The sequence below is a fragment of the Sebastes umbrosus genome, chromosome 9, assembly GCF_015220745.1.
Source record: "Sebastes umbrosus isolate fSebUmb1 chromosome 9, fSebUmb1.pri, whole genome shotgun sequence".
Classification (NCBI taxonomy): domain Eukaryota; kingdom Metazoa; phylum Chordata; class Actinopteri; order Perciformes; family Sebastidae; genus Sebastes; species Sebastes umbrosus.
Window position 1 is genome coordinate 25,430,504 of NC_051277.1, and position 21,174 is coordinate 25,451,677.

The following is a 21,174-nucleotide window of genomic DNA, read 5'->3' on the forward strand; positions in this document are numbered from 1 at the left end:
CCGTAGTGTAGCATCCTTGCTGGTTGTCTGGCAACCACTCTGTGACAACAAGACTTAAAGAAGTCACAAGAACAAGAGAGCCAGGCTAGCTGTTTCCCCCTGCTTCCAGTCTTTAAGCTACGCAAATTATCGTCTGGCTCTCACTTCATAGGCTATTCAACGTACAGACGTGACAGTGGTAGCCTATTGATTAGCTCTCCCAAAGAAAGCAAATAAGAGTCATTTTCAAAATGTCAAACTATTCCTATAATCAATTAAATATTATTTGTAATGACATTGATTGAATTGCAAAATTGAGTGCTGAAATAATTGCTGAGAGAGAGAGAAGAGGAGGGCTGATGGAGAGAGCAGATAGATTTGGTGCAGAGTGGAATCATTTTAAAAACTACATTAGCTTTATTATCTGGGTTACAACACGGTCCTATAATGAGATGCTAATTAATTGGCCACTTTTTCATTAGTTAAATAATTTGCTGATTTACTCTAGGCTTTTGTCTATCTTTTTAGCTTATCTTTTTTCTCTCTCCACTTTTGGGATTGACACATTGGCATGTAGCAGACAGCCTCCCGGTTTTACACGACTGCATTTTTCATACATCGTCCTCCGAGCTGAACGGGTTCTAAGGCAACTGCAAACAGCAGTCCAATGAAAGGCTCCATCACTCATTATGGTAGATAACTTTCTGTGGTAAAATGCAAATATCTGTGTAATTACCACGGCCTGAGTAAGCACTTGACTCTGATTGGCCGCAGGACGTCCATTATTTTTTTTAAAACTTGACAACTCCGTTATAACTGTCTGATCACGGTGCTAAATGAATACACTAGAAAGGTCTGAGTGTTCCATTTCCGCCATACACTGCTGATAATGGTTAGAAGAAAATGGGTTTTCAAATTGCCTCAAACATTTATAGTTCCCGAGTTAGCAATCAAGCCTTTTGAAAGTAGTAGTGCTGAAAAACACAATTCTGTATGGATGTAATCCCACTGCATCAAGACATGTTAGCCCACATCTATTGATCTGACTAGGCGGCTGTGACACTGTGTTATTGCTAGATACAAACAAACAAACACAACAGGACATGATGACATAAAACAGCTTTAAAATATAACATAACAGATATAAACAAATAAAAATGTGCATTAGTATTCTGTTTTTATTTGCTATTATCTTTATTCTCCATTCAGCAGGCTAATTTGAATATTTCAAAGCCGGATGCTGCTAAATGAATATTAAAACCCTACGATGTGATCTAACACTCAATGGAGACAAAGTAATTTGAACAGAAATGCAAGTCCCTTGCTTGTTAATTGTCTTCAGACATGAATTTATTTACACTTGCCAGCTTGCGCCTCTTGAATTCAATTTGAGCATGCTCATTTCTCAAGCAAAAATTCATCCAAATATTAATTCCTTTGTTCATGTGTAAAACATGCATTTTTCAACAGTGGATTTGTCCAGGACGGAGGGCAAACCTGCCAATAGCTTGCTTGTTTTTGTCTCTCAAATCTTAATGTTTTCTGCTTTTCACTCTTTCATATCTTTTTACATTGAAAACATTTGGCGTTTGGACTGTTGATTGGACAAAACAAGTCATTTGAAAGCATCATAAAAGGCTCTGGGAAATTCTGATATACTGATTTACTTTTTTATGACAATATAAAGAGTGAAATTGAAAATATACATGAGAAGATAATTGCACATTTCTTGCTCATTCAAAATATACTATAAGTGCTAGAGAAAGGGGCCAGAGGATTTTTATCCCCACATCTTTCCTCACTAATTTCCATTTCTCATAATATGTTTGTCCAATGAATGAAGGATAAGGAAAAAACAGGGGCTGTCAATCGATTAAAACATTTAATCACAATTAATCACATGATTGTCCATGATTAATCGTGATTAATTGCAAATTAATCACATATTTTATCTGTTCTAAATGTACCTTAAATGGAGATTTGTCAAGTATTTAATACTCTTATTAACACGGGAGTGGGCAAATACGCTTACTTTATGCAAATACTCTATATGTACACTGTATATGTATTACGGGAAATCAATTAACAACACAAAACAATGACAAATATTGTCCAGAAACCCTCACAGGTACTGCATTTAGCATAAAAAATATGCTCATATCATAACATGGCAAACTCAAACCCAACAGGCAACAACAGCTGTCAGTGTGTCAGTGTGCTAACTTGACTATGACTTGCCCCAAAACTGCATGTGATTATCATAAAGTGGGCATGTCTGTAAAGGGGAGACTCGTGGGTACCCATTGAACCCATTTTCATTCACATATCTTGAGGTCAGAGGTCAAGAGACCCCTTTGAAAATGGCCATAACAGTTTTTCCTCGACAAAATTTAGCCTAAGTTTGGAGCGTTATCTAACCTCCTCCATGACAAACTAGTATGTCATGGTTAGTACCATTGGATTCCTTAGGTTTTCTAGCTTCATATGATGCCAGTATCTTCTTCACTCTTCACTCTTCACTCTTCTTCACAGCTTTAAAACTGAGTCCGCTACAACCTCCGAAAGATCAATTGCATTAATGCATTTTAAAAATTTGTGGCGTTAAAACGATTTTGCCTTAATGTGTTATTATCGCGTTAACTTTGACAGCCCTACAAAAAAAAAAGAATGTTCTCCGCCTGAAATGAGAGTGTGAACTCAGTAGAAGCCTGCCAGGTCTATACTTACCAACACTAAATGAGGCATATTGCCCCAAAATAGATTGCTGCCATTAGACCTTCAAATAAAGTCATTTAGAATATTTTTTTCACACTGTAGCTGTTGTCCTTGCCTTGAAATAAGACAAGCATGAATGTTACCTTAAACATAAATGTTACATGCCGGCTATAAACTGAGTAGTTCGGGGGCCTCGGGGACCGCACAATGTCAAAGAGGGCCCTCGTATCTTTTATAAACATGCTCCATTATTTTTATAATGATGTGCCAAAAGTTTTGCAGTCAAGTTTGGCCAAGCTGTGTTCAAGTAAGTGTTGCAGAAGGTTAGCGAGGGCGTCAAGACAAAAGGGTGGGAGAGTGGAGTGAAAAACTGACCTTACGGGTTTAATGAGCAAGCATACGGCACAGAGAAAGACAAAAGGAGGGCACACAGAAGACAGGAAGACAGAAAGGCTCGCTGGCAACTACAGACTTTGCACAGGATATTAGAGTGCCATCGTCAGAAACATCCTGGCGAGGTTTTAGCTTTTTATACTGATTTTAATTTTAGCTAGCAGCCATTTGTTACGTGCTATAGCTGCGTTTGGAATACCATTTAGATGAACTGATGGAATCTGGTGAAATAGCAACAGGTGTTATGCAGAATTAGATTTCAGATGGGAATCGGGATTTTCGGGATTTCTCTACTTTATGATGCAATTCTGACATTTATTGGGCAATCTGGACTTTTAATTAGATATTGAGGGAATTACAAATGTTTCATGTGAACTCCCTTAAATAAGAGAATTTAAGCAATGTGAATAAAATGGGTTTTATGTGTTTTTTTTTCCTTCTGATGTTGGAAGACACAAATCTTCTTTTGGCAGCTCCGTGATAACCTCAGTGGAATCAGGAGACTGCAATACCCTCAGAGATAAAGACATCTACAGATACAACCACACATATGGACATACACACAGGCTGCATCCTAGTGTCTCCTCCAACGTCCCTGGCGTGTTTGTGTGTGCGTGCGAGCAGAGGTCTAAGTGGCAACACCATGCAGGCAAACAGCCGCATACTCTAACTTCCCTCTTGCCTTCCCAAGGCCCAAGGGGTTTTGCAGGAATGGATTTGTCTATTAGCTCGTAAAGAACATTGCTCAGTGCCATATCGATCATCCGAGCTGTAACGTTTAGGGTCTTTAAGTTGTAGAGTTGATCTAGTGGTACACGGACTCCCCTGGCTATTTTACCAGAGTGAGAGATGATCAACTTAACCCCGGTGCCGCGTTTGGCCAGAGGAAACGCTATAAACACGTCCGCTGGAGCCAGAAACCGCTTTTATTGAACCGGCCGTTCAGCCATTCAGGAGAGGCCGAAGAGCTACCATGAATCCACCAGGTGCCTTATTGTAGCAACAGCGCAATCGTTTGGTTTCCTTCTCTTTAATAGCAGTCTCATCACAGAGTTAGCCATGCAGGCGTCTGCTCATGACAAGCTGTCAGAATGTTGGACCCCACCCTGTTGTCCTAATGATGGACCTTTACAGCTCACTGATCCACAGGAAGACCTACTGGACTGTAGTACTGGTTGATGGGGGGGGGGTTAGGCATGTGTGTTCATGTGTGTGTGTGTGAGAGAGAGACAGACAGAGAGAAAGAGTGAGATAGATAATTTTCTGTTCTGTCTCTCTCTGTGAATGCTTACGCCCCACCTCCATCCTCATCTCGCTGCCATGGCAACAGTCATCAAATCAGAACATCAACCGTGGCTTTCATCTCACGTTGTCCACCGGCAGCCTACAGGCTTGTCTGTATACATAAACTGTGTGATGGAAACATCACAGAGTCCAACCGCTACTTGCCATTTTAATAAGCGGCCACATACCCGCACAACTCCATGATCACCTACGCAGCAGAGGAGGTGAGAGGCGAGCACATTTTTTTTTTTTTTTTTTTTTTTAATAAACAGTCGAATAAGCTGGCTTAAAACTGTTTTTAGCTCCCAGCGCTGTTGGAGTATTAGAATGAGAGGAGAGCATGGTGAGTGGCACATGAATAAGCTCACAGCAGAAAGGAACAATAGCCCTGAGAGTGTACCGAGAGATTAGCGCAAATCAGAGTGTTCTGCACTGGGGGAGAGCGGCTGAGAGGGGGCGGAGGACACAAAGGTGCTTGTACTGTATGGACACACACTCAGATGCCCACACATGCTCCTGCTGTTTTGTGTTCTCTGTGTGTGAGGGGTCAGTGGAGTATATTATTTTGGGTGTGGGGTGATTAAAAAAAAAAAATGCAGCCACAACACAGCTGGATTGACAAGGGAACGGTTGCCATGGAGGGGAGGAGGACATTACATTTTTTTTCAAAACAGAAATTTCTTAGTTTACCTGAGGTGCCTCAGTTCAGGCTTAGAGAAAAGATGCCAGCTTCCATGAACAGGAACCTAGAAAGCCTAATTGAACAATGACGGAGAAAGGAAAAGAGAAGTAAGCAAATCTGGACCTTTTCTATCCCGCACAATACCATCTGTGTGGATGAATGGGACCTGTCGCAGAGTAGAGCTTCTGCTGAGGAAAGAAAGCTCGCCTGAATACGCAAAACCCACAGGTTCATTGTTATTCTGATAATCAGAATTGTCATCTGAGCCCGCATAGGGATTTGAATGCATTTGCCAAGAGGATGTCAGTGATCGTAATGGCAGCCTAGTGGTTTCCCCGCCATTAACAGTCGCTGCCATTTTAGTTTAACTGCTTGTAGTAATAGCTGCTCCTCCGACGCTGCCGTCGTGATACTGCCAGGGGTACTTCTGCCACGGCAGCGTCGGTGCCAGTGTTAAAGGCTGTTGTTACTTGGCACGGTGCCCTGAGCCTGTCAGACCTCCAGGGTGCGTACACCACCTGTCATTATCAGCTCTTGGCCCTGGCAGCCACGGACGGCTAATGGTCCACTGGGTCTCACCCAACAATCTGCTGACCAGTACGAGCGCTGCTGGTTGGGGAGGCTGGGACACCTGCGCAAACACATGCCCATGTGTGTGTGTACACTTACATGAACACACAGACAAGTGTTCAGTCGTGTACAGACTTCTGCACAGTGCAAACCAGTGTCCGGAATTAACTTTTTGACTCACCGGCCGAGGGGACTGGTAGATGAAAAAATACACCTGCCAAGCATGTGTTTTACCAGCCAATGTAATAAATTGCCTTTTTGTGTCACATTTACAATTGTTTCTGGGGATGCACCGATCCAACTTTTTCAGTTCCGATACCGATAGCGATACCTGGGCTTTGAGTATCGGCTGATACCGAGTATCGATCCGATACCAGTGTTTAATTAATCAGCTGTGTGCGTCACTGTGTGGAAGTGACTTGGATCATTCTTTTATGTGTAAGGCAACAGCAGGCCTGACTTAAACATTACTTTACTAACTTTGTAAAACCAAATGTGACAAATAAATACATAGATATACATTTACTGAATTGTAATTTATTATTAAAATAATAAATCGTACACCAGCAACTTGGTAAAAAATCTTCAAAATTAACAGAAATTACAATTCAGGTGTAAACATTTTTAATGCAGCAACAAATTGGTCAAAACTTAAACAGGAATTAAAATTACAGTACATAATGTATATAGTATATAAATATAAAGTTGAATTGAATAGATTGACCCAATTGTCACCGATACCTGATCCAGCTATTTGAGTCAGTATCGGCCCGTATCCGATCCAATATCGGTATCGGTGCATCCCTATTTGTTTCAGTACATTTCATTGAAATAATAAGGTAATATGTTGAATACAAACTTAGAGAAGAGCCCAGAGCAAAATAATCTAAATATATTGACGGTTTATCAATTCAAGTCTGAAAACTAGGCTTGGGCGGTATCTATTTTTTCATACCTTCATGACATGTCACTGGTTATGGCCCACTATATGGTATATGACAGTATTTGTGTAAAAAAAGAAAAGAAAAAAAAGCTGAGCAAAACTCGGAGGGGTGGCATATCACTAAAGGTTAAGTGAACCTGGGCTGTTGTTGTCGTTAGCTTTGGGGCTAACCGCCTTCACTTTAATCAGCAGGTACCAAGGAAGACACAGGAACTTGGCTTGGGTCTTGAGAAGCTGTAGCATTTATTCACCGACAGCCTAAACTGTACATGCACTGCACTGCTACGTTCACAGCTACAACGTTACTGCTAACTTCATATCAGTGCCAGTCACACGATCGCTCCCCTCTCTCTTCCTCTCTCTCGACCGGACACTCGTTAACGTTACGGGCCATCGAGTTTGCAATACACTGGCTAGCAGGAACCCATCTTGTCTCGTCGTCACCCAAAAAAACACTAGAACTTTCTAGTAAACAAATAAAACGTGCACCCGTTCCCCCCTCACATCTCTACTGAAATTATACCTTCGCACACCCGCTAACGTTAAGCACATGGTGCGTGTTTGTCAAACTCAGACAAAGAGAGCAGGGGACAGAGGTAGCGCGCCCGAAATTACACCGAAATGTGGTACAGACTCTCAGTGTGACCGAGCATAGTTTTATATTACATGACTATTTTGTTACAAATGTATCCCATCCAGTGTGGCGGATAGCCTTCTGAAAATATACCCGCACTTGACGCTTGGCGGGTGTTAATTTCAGACCCTGGTACACACTGTCAACAAAACAAAACAAAACTTTTTAAGAGAGGTATGGGTTGGTGATATATGAGCCTATTTCACTCATTCACTTTGCCCTGGGATGGACTTCTTCTACTCAGTCGAGCATTGTCTGTATGATTTATAGGATTGGATTGCAACCTTTGTCACTCGCAGCTTTTAATTGAAAAAGCCACAACAGGACTTTGGAAAGCCATTAATTGTTACGGTTAATTAAGGTAAACATTAAATGAAGAGAGTTTTAATTGGTTTCTCTTGATGAGGGTAGGGATCTGGGGTGACCAGAATCTGCATATGTAAATAACGAAAAACTCCTTCAGGCCTTGGCTTTACTCTCTCTCTGCCTTAGAGTCCTCTCTCTTTCTCTGTTTCTGTTTATTTTCTGTCACTGTCTCTCTTTCTCTCTCTCTGCACACGCCCGTGCAAACCCACGCACGCCACAGATTCACACACCTTGGCCCCAACCAAGCTGTCGGCAATATAAATCGGCTGCTTTTGTCAAGTGACATTGATGTGATGTATGTACATGCTAAATGCTAAACCTGGCGCTCCCTGAAGAGATACATTTGTTAAGATGAGACATGACAGATTGGCATAAGACATCACCTTCATATTTACAATACATGGACTCATCCCAAGGCCCTCGACGTTCAAGCAGGCTGCGTTTATTTATAGCGTTTTATTATTTTTTTTAAACAGGATGCTGGATGCTGATATGTATGTGCCCGCTGGTGCTCATCATAGCTTGTTTGATTGACCACTTCCTCCTTGCGCTAAAGATTCATTTATATGCTGTCACACTGTGGCGAGGATTGCAATGCGTACATATGGAAAATATCACAAATAGTAGTCTTTTTCCTCTTTTTTTTTCTGCATGTCCTCTGAACAGCTGCCACCTGTGCCAGAGGAGAGGGCGTTAATAGCGCACCCAATCACTTTGGTAGATAGATCACCCTAACGCCAGATACATAATCATGCTGTTAAATAAATAGCTTCTTAAAATGCTTCCGAATGCCGCTAAAAGCATGAGTATTTTATGGGTGACTTGGGAAAAGAGAGTGGTGGTGTCAGGGGGAGGAGGGCTGGTGCACTGAATTTGCATAGCCGTGTCTGCGGTTGAAAGCGTGCGTGCATGTGTGTGTGTGTGGGTGAGGCAAGCAGACAATTGGACGGCTGCTCGGTCACCCGGTCACCCCGCTGCAGTAGAAAAGCTTCTCATGGCCAATGCAGGGCTCTTGCCAGTGTTTCACAAAAAACTGAATGTGCAAACAGATGCTCCGCGCCATATCCAGATAGTGTTTATGTGTGTGCATATGCGGTGTGTGTGCGTGTGTGTGTGTGTGTGTGTGTGTGTGTGTGTGAGTGGATGTGCACAGCGTATTTGTGTGTCCATGCGCATCCAAATGAGCGTGCACTTTTTATTCATGTCTGTGTGTGAGTGAGTTTTGTTCCAAACAGATGTTTTTTTCCAATGTGTGTGTACTAGCTGAATCAGATCAACACCAGCCGGTGCAGTGAGTCTGGCCAAGGTGGATAATATTCAGCGCACGCTGTGGCCAATACTATACACACACACACACACACACACACACACACACACATAATGCTGAAGAGACTAGGTAGAGCAAGATGTAGTAAGAGCACGTTCTGGCAAACCTTTACATTAAACTTAATATTTTAAGCTGACTCTATGGAATAAGTGCAAACAGCAGGTTAACTCAACGTGAATCATTGTGATTGCAAGTAGCGTAGTAATAAAGAAATTGCAAGCAATCATTAAGAAAAAGAAAGCAGGAAACAAAAGAGCATAATCAACTTCAAGTAAATGAGGAGGTGGTGGAAGTGGTTGCGAGGTATATCTGCATGATCTTAATATTACTCAAGGGGGGGCCTGTGTTTATGCACCGTAGTCTTTGTAATAGCCCTCTTTTAATGTGTGCTTGTTGAAGTAATGCTGCACTTCTGCTCCCGGAGGAAAAACCCCATAGTATGCCAATCAAGCTTTTCATTCATGCAAACATAATACATAATAGTTTATAATAATAACGGTGGCAGATTTAAGATTGTGCCTTTTTTATGTTTCTAGCTGTTTTGAAACCATAACCCTTGAAGGTGCTAAACGCGAAATTGAGAGCATAGCTATTGCCTCCGCTTGGCTCTCAAAATGTCGACTGCTGAGCCGGCGGCTGGCAGCTAACGGCGCTAACATTGCAAAACAATGGCAAAAGTGCTGACAGAGCTAACAGTGTTTACCTGGGTGGGGGGGGACCGAATCGCGGACGCTACACTTAAGCAGTGACACCGTCGGTCGGGACGGCGTTATCAGCTGTAACCGTCGTATGAGAGCAGTGCAATAGGCTACACTCGATGGCCACATGATACTGTGATAAATGACTGGAGCTAAAGCTACATGTCCCAAATAAAGAGTTGTAGCATCCTCACCAGTGGATAATCAATGTAGAAGACATGGAAATAAAGGAGCACCACTCCAGTGTAGAGATAGTGGAATCGAGATAGATATATGTAAGAATGTCTTGTTTCTTTCTAACATAATCCTGCTTAGCTGCCTCACTTTGACCAGTAAGACAGAGGTTAGATTTATGCTTAGTTGTTCATATTTTCAAACAGTACGTATTACTTTTAATGTTAAAAAAGAAAAGGCTAGAATAACGACTAACTATTGACTGTATACAGTATAAGAAGTGGACGTAGTAGTGACATCACCCATTGGTTTGTGGCCGTTTTGAAGCCTCGAGTTTGTTTTTTTGGGCTGTCACCATCTTGGTTTTTGGCCGTCGCCAGCTTGTTTTTTTACAACTGGAAGTGACATGAGAGCTAAGTACAACCGAACACAGAATAATACATTTTTAGGCGACCAAAAACGTTATAATTAACTTTCATGAACTGAAAACACACTGTGAAAGGGTTAAATGTTGTAAGACGAAAACACAGACAACACCCAGACAGGACAACGCCGTGGTAGTGACCTGTCAATTATAAGGTAGCCACGCCCTAAAGCATCCCCTGCTTTATGGTCTATTTGACTCTAAATGGGACCATCATTTACTAAATGAACATCATGCTGTATTGAAGAAGACTTGAAACTAGCGATTGAGAGGGCGCCTGGGTTAGCTCAGTTGGTAGAGCGGGCCATGTATTAAGGCTTGGTCCTGACCGCGGCGGCCCGGGTTCGAATCCGGCCTGTGGCCCTTTCCGCATCCACTCTCTCTCTCCCCCCTTTCAAGACTCTATCCACTGTCCTGTCAATAAAAATGGAAAATGCCTCCAAAAAAATAACTTTGAAAAAAAAAAAAGAAACTAGCGATTGAGACCATAAACTCATGTTTACAATGTTTACTGAGGTAATAAATCAAGTGTCATTTTCTCAAAGACTCCTATAAAAACAGACTTCTTTTTGCAACCAGAGGAGTCGCCCCCTGCTGGCTGTTAGAAAGAATGCAAGTTTAAGGCACTTCAGCATTGGTTTCACTTTTCAGACCCTGGAGTTGCCCACTGGGACTAACCAATGGGTTTTGGGAACATTATGATATCTTGATTAACAAGTTTTGATGTTGTTGCTTGTAAACCTCCCTAAATAAAGATCCCAACTGAGCCTCTAGTGTTAGCCTAAGGTATCATCCAGTTACGTATCATCCTTTTTCTACCATAACCTGCAACCCTACAAATGAAGTTAGCTCATGAAAGGCTCCTTGGCCTTGGTAGTAATGCTTGATTAGGTTATTTTTGTAGGTAGCAAGCTAGCCAGACATGCTAACATTGAAGCTTACGTTACGTTTAGAGCAGACAAACTGTCCATTCCTTACACTTTTGCTCTTGTGTTTTTGGTATCTGAAATGCTAAAAAAAAAAGGCATGACCTATACTGATTATTAATCTTACTACAGCTCCACGTGCCTAGTTACGGTTGCTAAACTATGATTGGGCAATTGCGGTCCGTGGCAGGGGTTAAGTGAATGGTCAGTTGTTTGATTTAATTAGTTAATTTTGAGTAAAAATAATAAGCAGCATACACGATGAAGCATGAAGGAGAGCAAGACACTGACACTGTAAGCCGATTCCCCTTTTGCCCATCTGGAACCTCTGGGTGTTATTATAATCTGTTCAAGGAACTACAGATGTGTCGTTTTTAGGCCGAGTGGATATGCTCCACCAACTCTTAAGGTCCCCATCCCTCCCTGGAGGGACCGGTGTTACATTCAAGGTACATTTGTCTATTGTTTTTTTCTATCTGCGGTGGAATAAAGGGAACGACTGCAGCCCTGCCTGAGCGGGGGAAGATCCCTGTACGATTTGGAAAACGAGCAGAAATATGAGTCTAGCCTGTGAGATGTGTTGAGAGATGATCACCTCGGGGAAGCATGAGCCGTGGCCCCGCGTAGCTGCAGAGCGAGAGAGAGATAATGGGGTATGTGGCTGGCAATAGGTGGAGGCGGTTCCTCTTTCCAGTCTTTTGGGGTCAGCACCAGAGACAGGTCAGCTCACAGACGGAGCGGAGGAAACATAGGGAGGAAGAATGAATGAGAGTAATATCTCATATGTCTCTCCTTGCCCCCGGTTGCCCTCAGTCAAATCCTCACCATTATGCTTTCATGCCTGATTTATGTGATGTGGGTGATGTAGCAGTATCTTTTCTCTCCGCTTTACAATACAGGAAACAGAGGGGTTGCAACAACAATAAACCAGCTTTTGGTGCTGTATTTCAACCTATACAACACAAAGTAGCAACTAAATATTCATCTTCTCGGTTTGGACTAACTGCATCCTCCGGTCCTCGTAGCTCAGGGCAATGATATTTCTTTTTTTTCCTGTGGTGTGATCTTGAGTGGGCAGGGCTTATGCAAGAGCTATTTACATTTGCACCGTCTTAGCTGAATGGATTTCCCCTGATATCTCAGGCAGAGGGAGGTAAATATGGAGCGAGGGGGGCCAGTGGGTGAGTAGCGCGATGCATCAAATGTACTGTATATCTGCGCTACATTAGTGGAATGAATGCAGGGTGATGCACGATCGCTGGTAATGTTTGGCCAGAGGCAGGGAGGAAAAACAAGGAGAGAGAGAGAGGGAGAGAAATGTATAGATTAATGTTCTTATGACCGATGTGCGGCCATGAGAGGCAACTCTGTGTGGGAAGGTTTATCACAGACGAAGGTTATGATCGCGTGGATGCAACACGGGTTATAATTGCTTCTGAAATAAACACGGCTGGTTGGTGTTGCTGCAATCATCGGTTAATACTTTAATGACATGACATGATGGCTCAGAGATCAAAACCACTCCGGCTGAGATTGCTGCTCCAGCTAATTTTACGACAGCACGTTGAGCCGGAATATTTCTTTTATAAAGCAGATTCTTTTCACGCCGTGGTGTACCCAGCAATTTTGAGGCGTATATTTTTGAGTGCAATTATTTACTGTGTGCAGCCACAAGGGAACCGGCCAGGGAGTTACAGTTATAGTTGTACTTTAAATTTTAGTTTTGCCGATGGTTGACATCAGGTTTCATCCCTGCACAGAGCTTTTATTCATTTGTCAAGCCTCTCTTTCCTCTGTCCCTCCATTTCTCAACACCTCCCGGTACCCTCAGCCACAGACTCTAACCACCCGCGGCGAATGTGAATTAACAGACGGCATGTTGCTCGCTAGCACCTTGCTTGCCACTGAAACAGATTCATCACAAAGACCTAGATACCGCCTTCTCTCACTAATACACACACACACGTTTTCACCCTAGAATAGCACCTCACATATCATACATCCATGGTGTAACACTCTTCACACTTACACACTGTACTTTGTGATCAGGGAGAACAATAACATCGGCAACAGATTCTTCCTCTTGGCTTGCTTTAGGATGCTGCAAGGCTGTTTGCGAGTTAGCTGCAGTATCCCTCTTTATTTTCCTATCTACTGAAAGCCTCTGATCCTTACTTAAAATACATCCCTGTTTGTTCACATCTCCTCAACTGACACATTTATATATGAGTGGGAGAAAATCAATGTCCATCGGAAGTTGAAAGGAAGAGTGAGGCAGGTTTGCCCACAGGTCAGAGGTACAAATGTGGGATATTGACTAGTCCCCGGTGCTGCAGCAGGCGCGCTGAGAAAACACATCTACACGAATATTATTGACAAAGGCGGTACAACCCTGCACCTCAGTAAAGTGGACAGATACTTTATTATCTTCTGAGAGGAAATTCGTGTTTCACAGTCGATACATGAAAACACCGGACACACTCAGATGGTAAAAGGTGGTTGAAAAGAACATTTTTTACAGGTGTACCATTATGGGATCTCATGAGACTTGATACTTTTTGATCCAACATAAAGACTTTTCTGATGTAGTTTAAGGTGAAAATGTACTCCCAATTCAGCCTAAATTTAAGATACAGCAGCAATCTTCCGGCATGCAACAGATATGGTAGAGATCTAACTATTGCCTCCGGTACTATTTTATACTGTATAGCAGTTTAGCAGTCTGATGGAATATTGCTGGTGTCTGTTGGCTGCAAACCGCATACCTTGAAGAGTGTATACAGATCAGATATCTTAATTCGACAGTGTGCTATGGATTACCAGCCACCTTTGAACATGTAATGTATGTCTAACATGCAGCATGAACACAATTAGTAGAGAGATACTTGCTAGATTTGAAGAAAAGTTGTTGAAAGATATGTTGTTAATACCAAAATTACAAACATATATTAAAATCAAACGCAATTATGGTACCGAATCTGTTCTAGCAAATTTATCGAGGAGTCAAAGGTCTTTAGTTGCATATAGTTGAGAACAGGAATACATCAGGCCGGCAATACGTCATCCAGAGAAGGCTCTCGTGACCACGCCCCTTTTTTGGGGGGGATAATCCCATGTCCCTCGTAGACGGCAACAGCGTAAAGAGAAGAAGTTGAAACATGTCTCCAAACTCCTACTTTGAACAAACCGGTGATAGTAATAACGCTATACTGAAGAGTTGCTCAGTAGTTGGTTGCACCAACAATAAATCCAAAACGATGATCTCCGATTTGTTCCCCTGTCCTAAAAAAGATATAGTGGTAGCAGGTTAACCGAGGCTTTCACACTGAGACTTGAGGCACATACGATACGTGAATATTCATTGTCAGTATGGTAAATGGCTAAATGATGCTGGTGACAGTGACTAGCATGGCTAACGTTAGCTTGAGTGTGAAGCTGCTGCAGTAATACAGTCATACATTAACATTATAGCAGCATTAGACTGTCGTCTCCAACTAAATCTCAGCCTATAGATCAAACAGTTGGCTATTAACATGTTGGTGTATATACAGACAACACTTAGCCTAATGTGATTCAATCAAATATGTATAGATGTCTGGATAAACAATATCCAGCCAATGTGTCGGACGGGGGAAGACTAAAGGGACATGGCAGCGATGAACCATAATTTATGAATGTATCACAAACGCTCAGGTTCAGGCAAGGGCGGAAAATAATTATTAGTTTGTTTAACGAGAGATGAATGCATACGAACTAGTCAAAATTACAATCCAAACACATGTCAAATTGCAAAGGCGTGGCCTTGACTTTTTGCGAAGTACCCGTATGTACCGGTCTGATGTATTCTTCCTCTGGCCCTTGAAGTTGTCAGATTTAAACACCTCCAGGAGGACATCAGGTTGTGTGAATTAATAATAATAGTAATTAATTGCAAATTAGGAGAAGTTGAAAATGAATCACATTTTCTTTGGTATTGTCTATATTATGATGAGTTAAGAATATCTATTTTAAATGAATATTTGGTGTATTGACGATGACAGAGTGGAATAGCTATTTAATTTTATTGCTTATAAGTTGGCTACCTTATTTGTAATTTATGTTGCTACTCTGGTCTCTGTCTCTTTTTTATTTCCTAAATAATAGTGTCTTGTTAGCCTGTTTGGGCTGGGCATATTATTTATGCATGACTCAATAGTAAAAATCAAATCAAATCGTAATTTTAATTACGTCACCTACAGAAATGAATAGTCTGTCGGTTAAGGTGCCACACTGGGTTTGGCACAAAAGGATCAAGCAGTTGCCCATAGAGATCGCTGCAGGAGTTCTGGCTTGGCTGAACAAACCATCTAACTATAAAGTGTTTGTTGTTAGTCAGTGTTCTTATCAGTAACTCCTACTGGCTATCGGGCCACCTGTGTTGTGGGGTTGGTGTCTGGAGGGGATGGTATTCTCGCTGTCCTGATTAAAAGAAGCCTGTATATCAATGAGAAGCACATAGCTGGTTTACAACCTCCCCAGATCGACAGTGGGAGCTGGGGTGAAGGGGAAAAAGGGTCTTGCACTGTTTTCTCAATTTTGTGACATGTTTTTGTTGAAAAGTTCATTTCAGTCACTTGGGTACACAATTGTAGACTTGAAGGTACAAAAAGTGACTTACAAGTAATAGTGCTGTGTTGTTACTGTATAGGGTAGTGCCCCAGGGAAAAGCTTTTGTGCTCCAATTCTTTTTTTCCGAGAGTGAAGAGAAGTCATAGAGGAAAGATATGAGGAGAAACCAAGATCAATGTTGGCCAAAGCGTAGGCCAAACCTTGGAGATAACACTTTGTCCATAGCAGAAAATACCTTATAAATAGAAAGTAAAAAAGTTTACTTGGGGAAATAACTCATATATAATAGATCATGGCGTCACTTGGTAAAGAATGCTTTATTCTTGAGATATTAATTATAGTGAATAAAAGTGCAGACAGAATGGAGATTGTGACACAAAGGGCATCTAAAGTTCAGCCAAATGAAGCATTAACAAAACGCTTCATTGTCTGGATTATTCGTAATGCTGCTATAAATCCCAAAACTTAATTTTAGGCCTCTGTAGTTTAACTGTCCGGCCGATGTCCCACTCTGAAGTGTTCACCAATGGAGCATGTCGGGAACATGGCGATACAGCTGCAGCTCAACCACAAGAGTTATCGCTGTTGTAATGTGGTTATATTGATGTTCCATAGATCAGCTCAAATTATACAAATTGCCCACTGTTTAAAAAGCTCAGTATTTGCAAGCTCCACACAGCATTCCCATCAATTCAAACCAACATCTATAGGTGAAAACAAGAGCAAGAAGTCTTTGTAAATATTGCATTCTGAGTTTTCTATAGCTGCACCTGATTCTAATGTTATCAGGCAATTAAATAGGTGTTATCAGCTATAAGCACCATAGATGTGGGTCATTAGGGGCCTACTACGCCTACTACGTTGTAAAAGTGAAAGTAAAACTTAAAAGCAACAAGTTCTAACGTGTTGTAAAACTGAATGAAACGTCAACTTTTGAACACAAACAAAAAGGCTTCTTTAGGTTTAGGCAATAAAACTAAAAAAAAAATTATGTTTAGGCAACAGAACTACAACTACACTTCTTTAGGTTTAGGCAACAAAACAACATCTTCTTTAGGTTTATTCAACAAAAATAACACTTGGTTGAGTTTAGGGAAAAAGAACTACGAACACAAAGACTTCACATTGTTGGTTTCACACGAGATGCAAACTCCGGTCTCCTGGGTGAAATCCCTGTGTTTTGTTTTGATATTAGAGGTTGCTGTTGTGTTCTTTTATACCTTCTTTTGGTGGTCTACCATGTGAATAGATGATAAAACCTACTAGTGTGTGTAGTAGGCCCCTATTGACCCACATCTATGGGGCTTACAGCAACTGATACAGTCTAATCGGCTAATAGTTTGAATATTACAATAAGTGTTCATGTAAAGTCATTAAAGTGCTACTATCTATCTCCACTATATGTTGTGCAGCAAACATATATTTTCCTTATAACCTCAATTATTAATTTGAGTTTTCATTAGTGGATGTATCTTAACACCGGAAACCTTATTAACGAGTTATTCTGCTCAGAGTAACACTTCTTCTAATTAACAGACAGCGCATATTTCTACTATAATTTATAATATTAAATATTAATACACTGAGACGGTAAAAGCCTTTCTTTATCTGTCAAATGATTGAACCATCATCACAGCTTTACGTGATACAATGCATGACTTCCTCATTAAAGGCAATCCGTCACCAGCAAAACTCATTTAATGAACTTTATGAAAGGTGAAACATTGAGTAAATGTTGGCAGAAAAACAACTGAAGATGTTTTATTTTCTTCTTTGTTGGAGTAATTTACTTTTACGTAGGAGCTGAAAGGATTCAGCCAACATTTATGACAAAGAATGTTGCCTTTCAAAGCCCCAAGGTCACAGTACAGACATGTAATGGAACTATTAATGTACAAATACATTAAAAAGCAACAAGTATTTGCTCAGCAAAGGACACAAAGCAACTGCCAAAGCAAACGTTTTTTTTTCCCCACACGTTCTTTATGCGCGACCGGATGGGAGGTGGATGAAACACAGGCTGAGGGGGTGTTCAAGGCTTGTGCGCAATAATGAACTATATATATAGTAAAGCTAACATTCTGCTAGCATTCTGCACTCCCCCTCTGGAAATAGAGACTATTCAGGCTTGTTAGGCTTCTGAGAGCTGCCTAGAAGCCTGTCATTTCACATTAAAGTAGCCTAACATTGCTGCTTTCATGGATTTAGTTCTCACTGGACAGCAAATTATATATTTATGTATAGATTTGAGATGGGAGGCAGACAAGGTTGTCTACCCATCCCACATTAGCTTCTATGTGTGTGTGTGTGCATACATGTGAGCCCTTGTTTGTCCCTCCCTGGTACAATGCATTTCCATTATAAGGCATATGCCACCCTGTGTTATGGTGAGCCGAGCTGTTACTGTGACTGTCACATCCATAGAGGGGAGAGGAAGGGGATATTTCCTGTTTAGATGCCACCAATTTCCTCTTCATGCATGGCGCACACACACATAACACACACCCACACGCACAATTGATAGATTTATTATAGCGTGTCAGGAAAGTGCAGGCTTCACATTTCAGCAAAATGGACCCATTTGGCGGGCGAACGACTGCACACCCCCTCCACCCACCCCCCTCCACCTAACTCTTCTCAACCCCACTTCCCCACCCCCCCCCCCTACCATCCAAGCCGCCGTGCCAGCCCACTCAGCCGAATCCGGAACGGCACCGAATACATGTTTCTGTCACAAGCTTCGTGTCAGCTTTTTTTACACAAGCAGGAGAAATGGGGAGAGAACGGGTCATTCTGACAGTCGGAATCACTCTGTGTGGATCTTAAATGTTTTACGGCCTTAATGGGCCTCCAGAAATAGATGCAGTGCTAATGTCCTCTGGCTCGAGGAAAAAAGGGGGGAAGAATGTGTCTGCGCTAAGTGTGTGTGTTTGTGTGCCTGGGACTTTTGTGCGGAGGGTGCCGCGCATGTGCGTTTGTGTGTGTGTGCGTGATTCAAATGGGCTTAAGTGAGGGATTCGGCATGCAAATGAAGCCACTTAAATCTGGGTCCTTTTCCCCCTCTATCTCAAAGGACACCCTATTCTCTATTTAGAGCACCACTTTGACATCCGCCCTATGGAGGCAAGGCCCTATGGGGCTCTGGTCTTAAGTGGTGCGCTACAGTCTATAAGGAATCATCCAGATTTGATTCATATAATCTCCCGTCCTTAAACATATCCACAACAAATCTCCAACAAGCTCCTCGCCGGATGCAGACGCTCGACATAACCCACCGCCCAGCTTGAGCATTAAGCATTACCTTGAAGAAGTGTTCAATATCGTGGGATTCCTGGCACTCGGTACTTCCAGACAGCATTTGCTGCCTTAGAACAGTTAACCATCTCCCAGCATGGTTCCTCTTCTCCAGACAGACTCTGACTTAGAATATCGATCTCACTGCTAGCTGTATCCTTACCCCTCAGACAATCCATACTAAATGTATTAGCTGCGGAGAGAGCTACAATGTCCTCTGCAGCTAATCATATTTAGCCACAGAGAGTTAAAGAAGCAGCCTATTTTCAGGGCCAGATAGAGTGAATTGTCCGGACCGGAGGATGGTGCTGCAGTGTGCAACATCAAAAGGGTGGGCTTCAGAGGCCGGCGTATTAGAAAACCATTTAGGTTCATCCAGAGACATTAAAGTGCATGCGCGGGCTCGCACAAGCAAAGGCACATATGTTCTTGCATATGCCGTCATTATTTTTCATACGCCTTGTATGATTTTGGATGATTTCTCCTCTCTCTCTCTGCCGCCAATCTCACGCACAAACACACACAAACGTGCATCATACAGGAGAGCAGCACTGATTGTTGAGTGGGGCAATCAAAGGCTTTGATGCTAATCAGAGCTTTCTGTCCTGCCAGTTTGGGATGACGGTGGAAATGTACAATAGAGAATAGGTTTTGTTGCAGATGCCCAGTGCCTGGCCGACGTGATTGCTCTCTACCTCATTCACCGGGTAGCAGGGGATAGAAATCAGCCTCGAGCTACGGGGATAGGGCTGTATACTGGCTTGTGTGAGCCCCTAATGCAGTGCCACATGTAATGAGCTTTGGATTTGGGCCCCCATCATGCATGGAGTTTTCCGCCTAATCTGCTAAATACTTTGTGAACCCTTCATTACATTTGTGTTGGGTTGATTTCCACGCTGCTACTTCTGTGGAGACGACAGTAGTACTTTTGTTTGGCGGGATCTCCTGCAAAACCGCTCTGATAACACCTGTGCCGCTTGATGCAGCGAGCGTATTCCTTGGCACTCGTCTCCTCGCTTGGTAGGGGGGCTGCCGGTGATGTGTGTTTTTTCTCGAACCGTTGATTTCTCCGAATGTGCTCGGAGCGCTTTCTGTGTTCATATCCGCCTGTCTTAGCTCTTGCCAGAACCTTTTTGGACATATGTGCTTTTTGATTTTTTTGTGCCAGTGTTTTTGTGTGTGTCCACGAGGGAGAGAAAGCAAGAGAGAGAGAGAGAGAGAGAGAGAGAGAGAGAGAAAAAGAAAGAGAGAGAGAGTTTTTGACATTCCATCTCCATTGTGTTTTCTGACTGTTCGTGTGCTTGTGAGCGCTTATGTGTGTATGCTACCCCTGCTTGTTGGTTGACAGGCTGTTGTTCGGCCTTCTGACAGACAGTTCCATTAAATCATGCCGCAGTGGTAACCCACAGTGACAGGACGCCATCGCCTCCCTGGGATTCCTTCATCAGGGTCTCTCATGCGCTTAACGAGGAAGTAAACATGCTAAATTGTCTGTTGGAGATGAAGTGAAGAGGCTGTCTCGATGCCGCTTGTCACGCGTGATGTCCACACATCTTGGTTTCCTCACTTGAAGCAAATACACATAATGCACGCACGGCTAAGAGTCATGATTGTTCTTAAAATATAAAAAATTGTGCCTTAGCATCGGTTTATGAGAATATACAACATTAATGTTAATGTTGTATGCTGCCAACAAAAAGAGAATAGCCTCAGATATGCGGGCTATGCATAATGATGCATTTGCAAACAGACATAGAAGGCTTAAATTGTGGTTAGCATGGTTAGAAACTGCCAATTCTTAAAGCATGGCAAGATACTAACCATCTGACAGTCTGAAATAGAAGGGACTCATCATGTATGTGCAGTAATATTTTATGCATTGGACACTTAGCTTCTGAAATAACTGCCTCTTTCTTAGACCACAGCCGCACTGACAGTTTTCCAGAAACCTCTTTGTGGTTTTCTGATGGTTGCAAATCGTCCTGCAGAGCGACGGTGAAGCGGTGCTATTGTTGCATGGAGGCCATGCAATAATAAATGCAGCTCCTTTAATGACTACTCTAATAAACGCATCTGAAAATGCTGTGTGTTGTTGTTGCGAATCTTCCTGCAGATTGAGTCTGCCTCGGAGCTGCCTGGCGAGAAAACACCGAGTGG

The 21,174-nt window shown here is 42.3% G+C and overlaps 1 protein-coding gene and 1 long non-coding RNA gene across 2 annotated transcripts in view; one reads left to right on the plus strand and one right to left on the minus strand.

Annotated features, from left to right (window-relative positions):
- Positions 1-21,174, plus strand: part of tenm1 (teneurin transmembrane protein 1) — a 215,412-nt gene that overhangs the window by 25,362 nt on the left and 168,876 nt on the right. The gene's annotated exons all lie outside the window — the stretch shown is intronic.
- Positions 15,519-20,579, minus strand: LOC119493867. Its single transcript, XR_005208042.1, has 3 exons — positions 20,569-20,579; positions 17,910-17,913; positions 15,519-15,923 (listed from the first exon to the last, which is right to left on the minus strand). It is a non-coding gene; the product is annotated as an uncharacterized LOC119493867 (long non-coding RNA).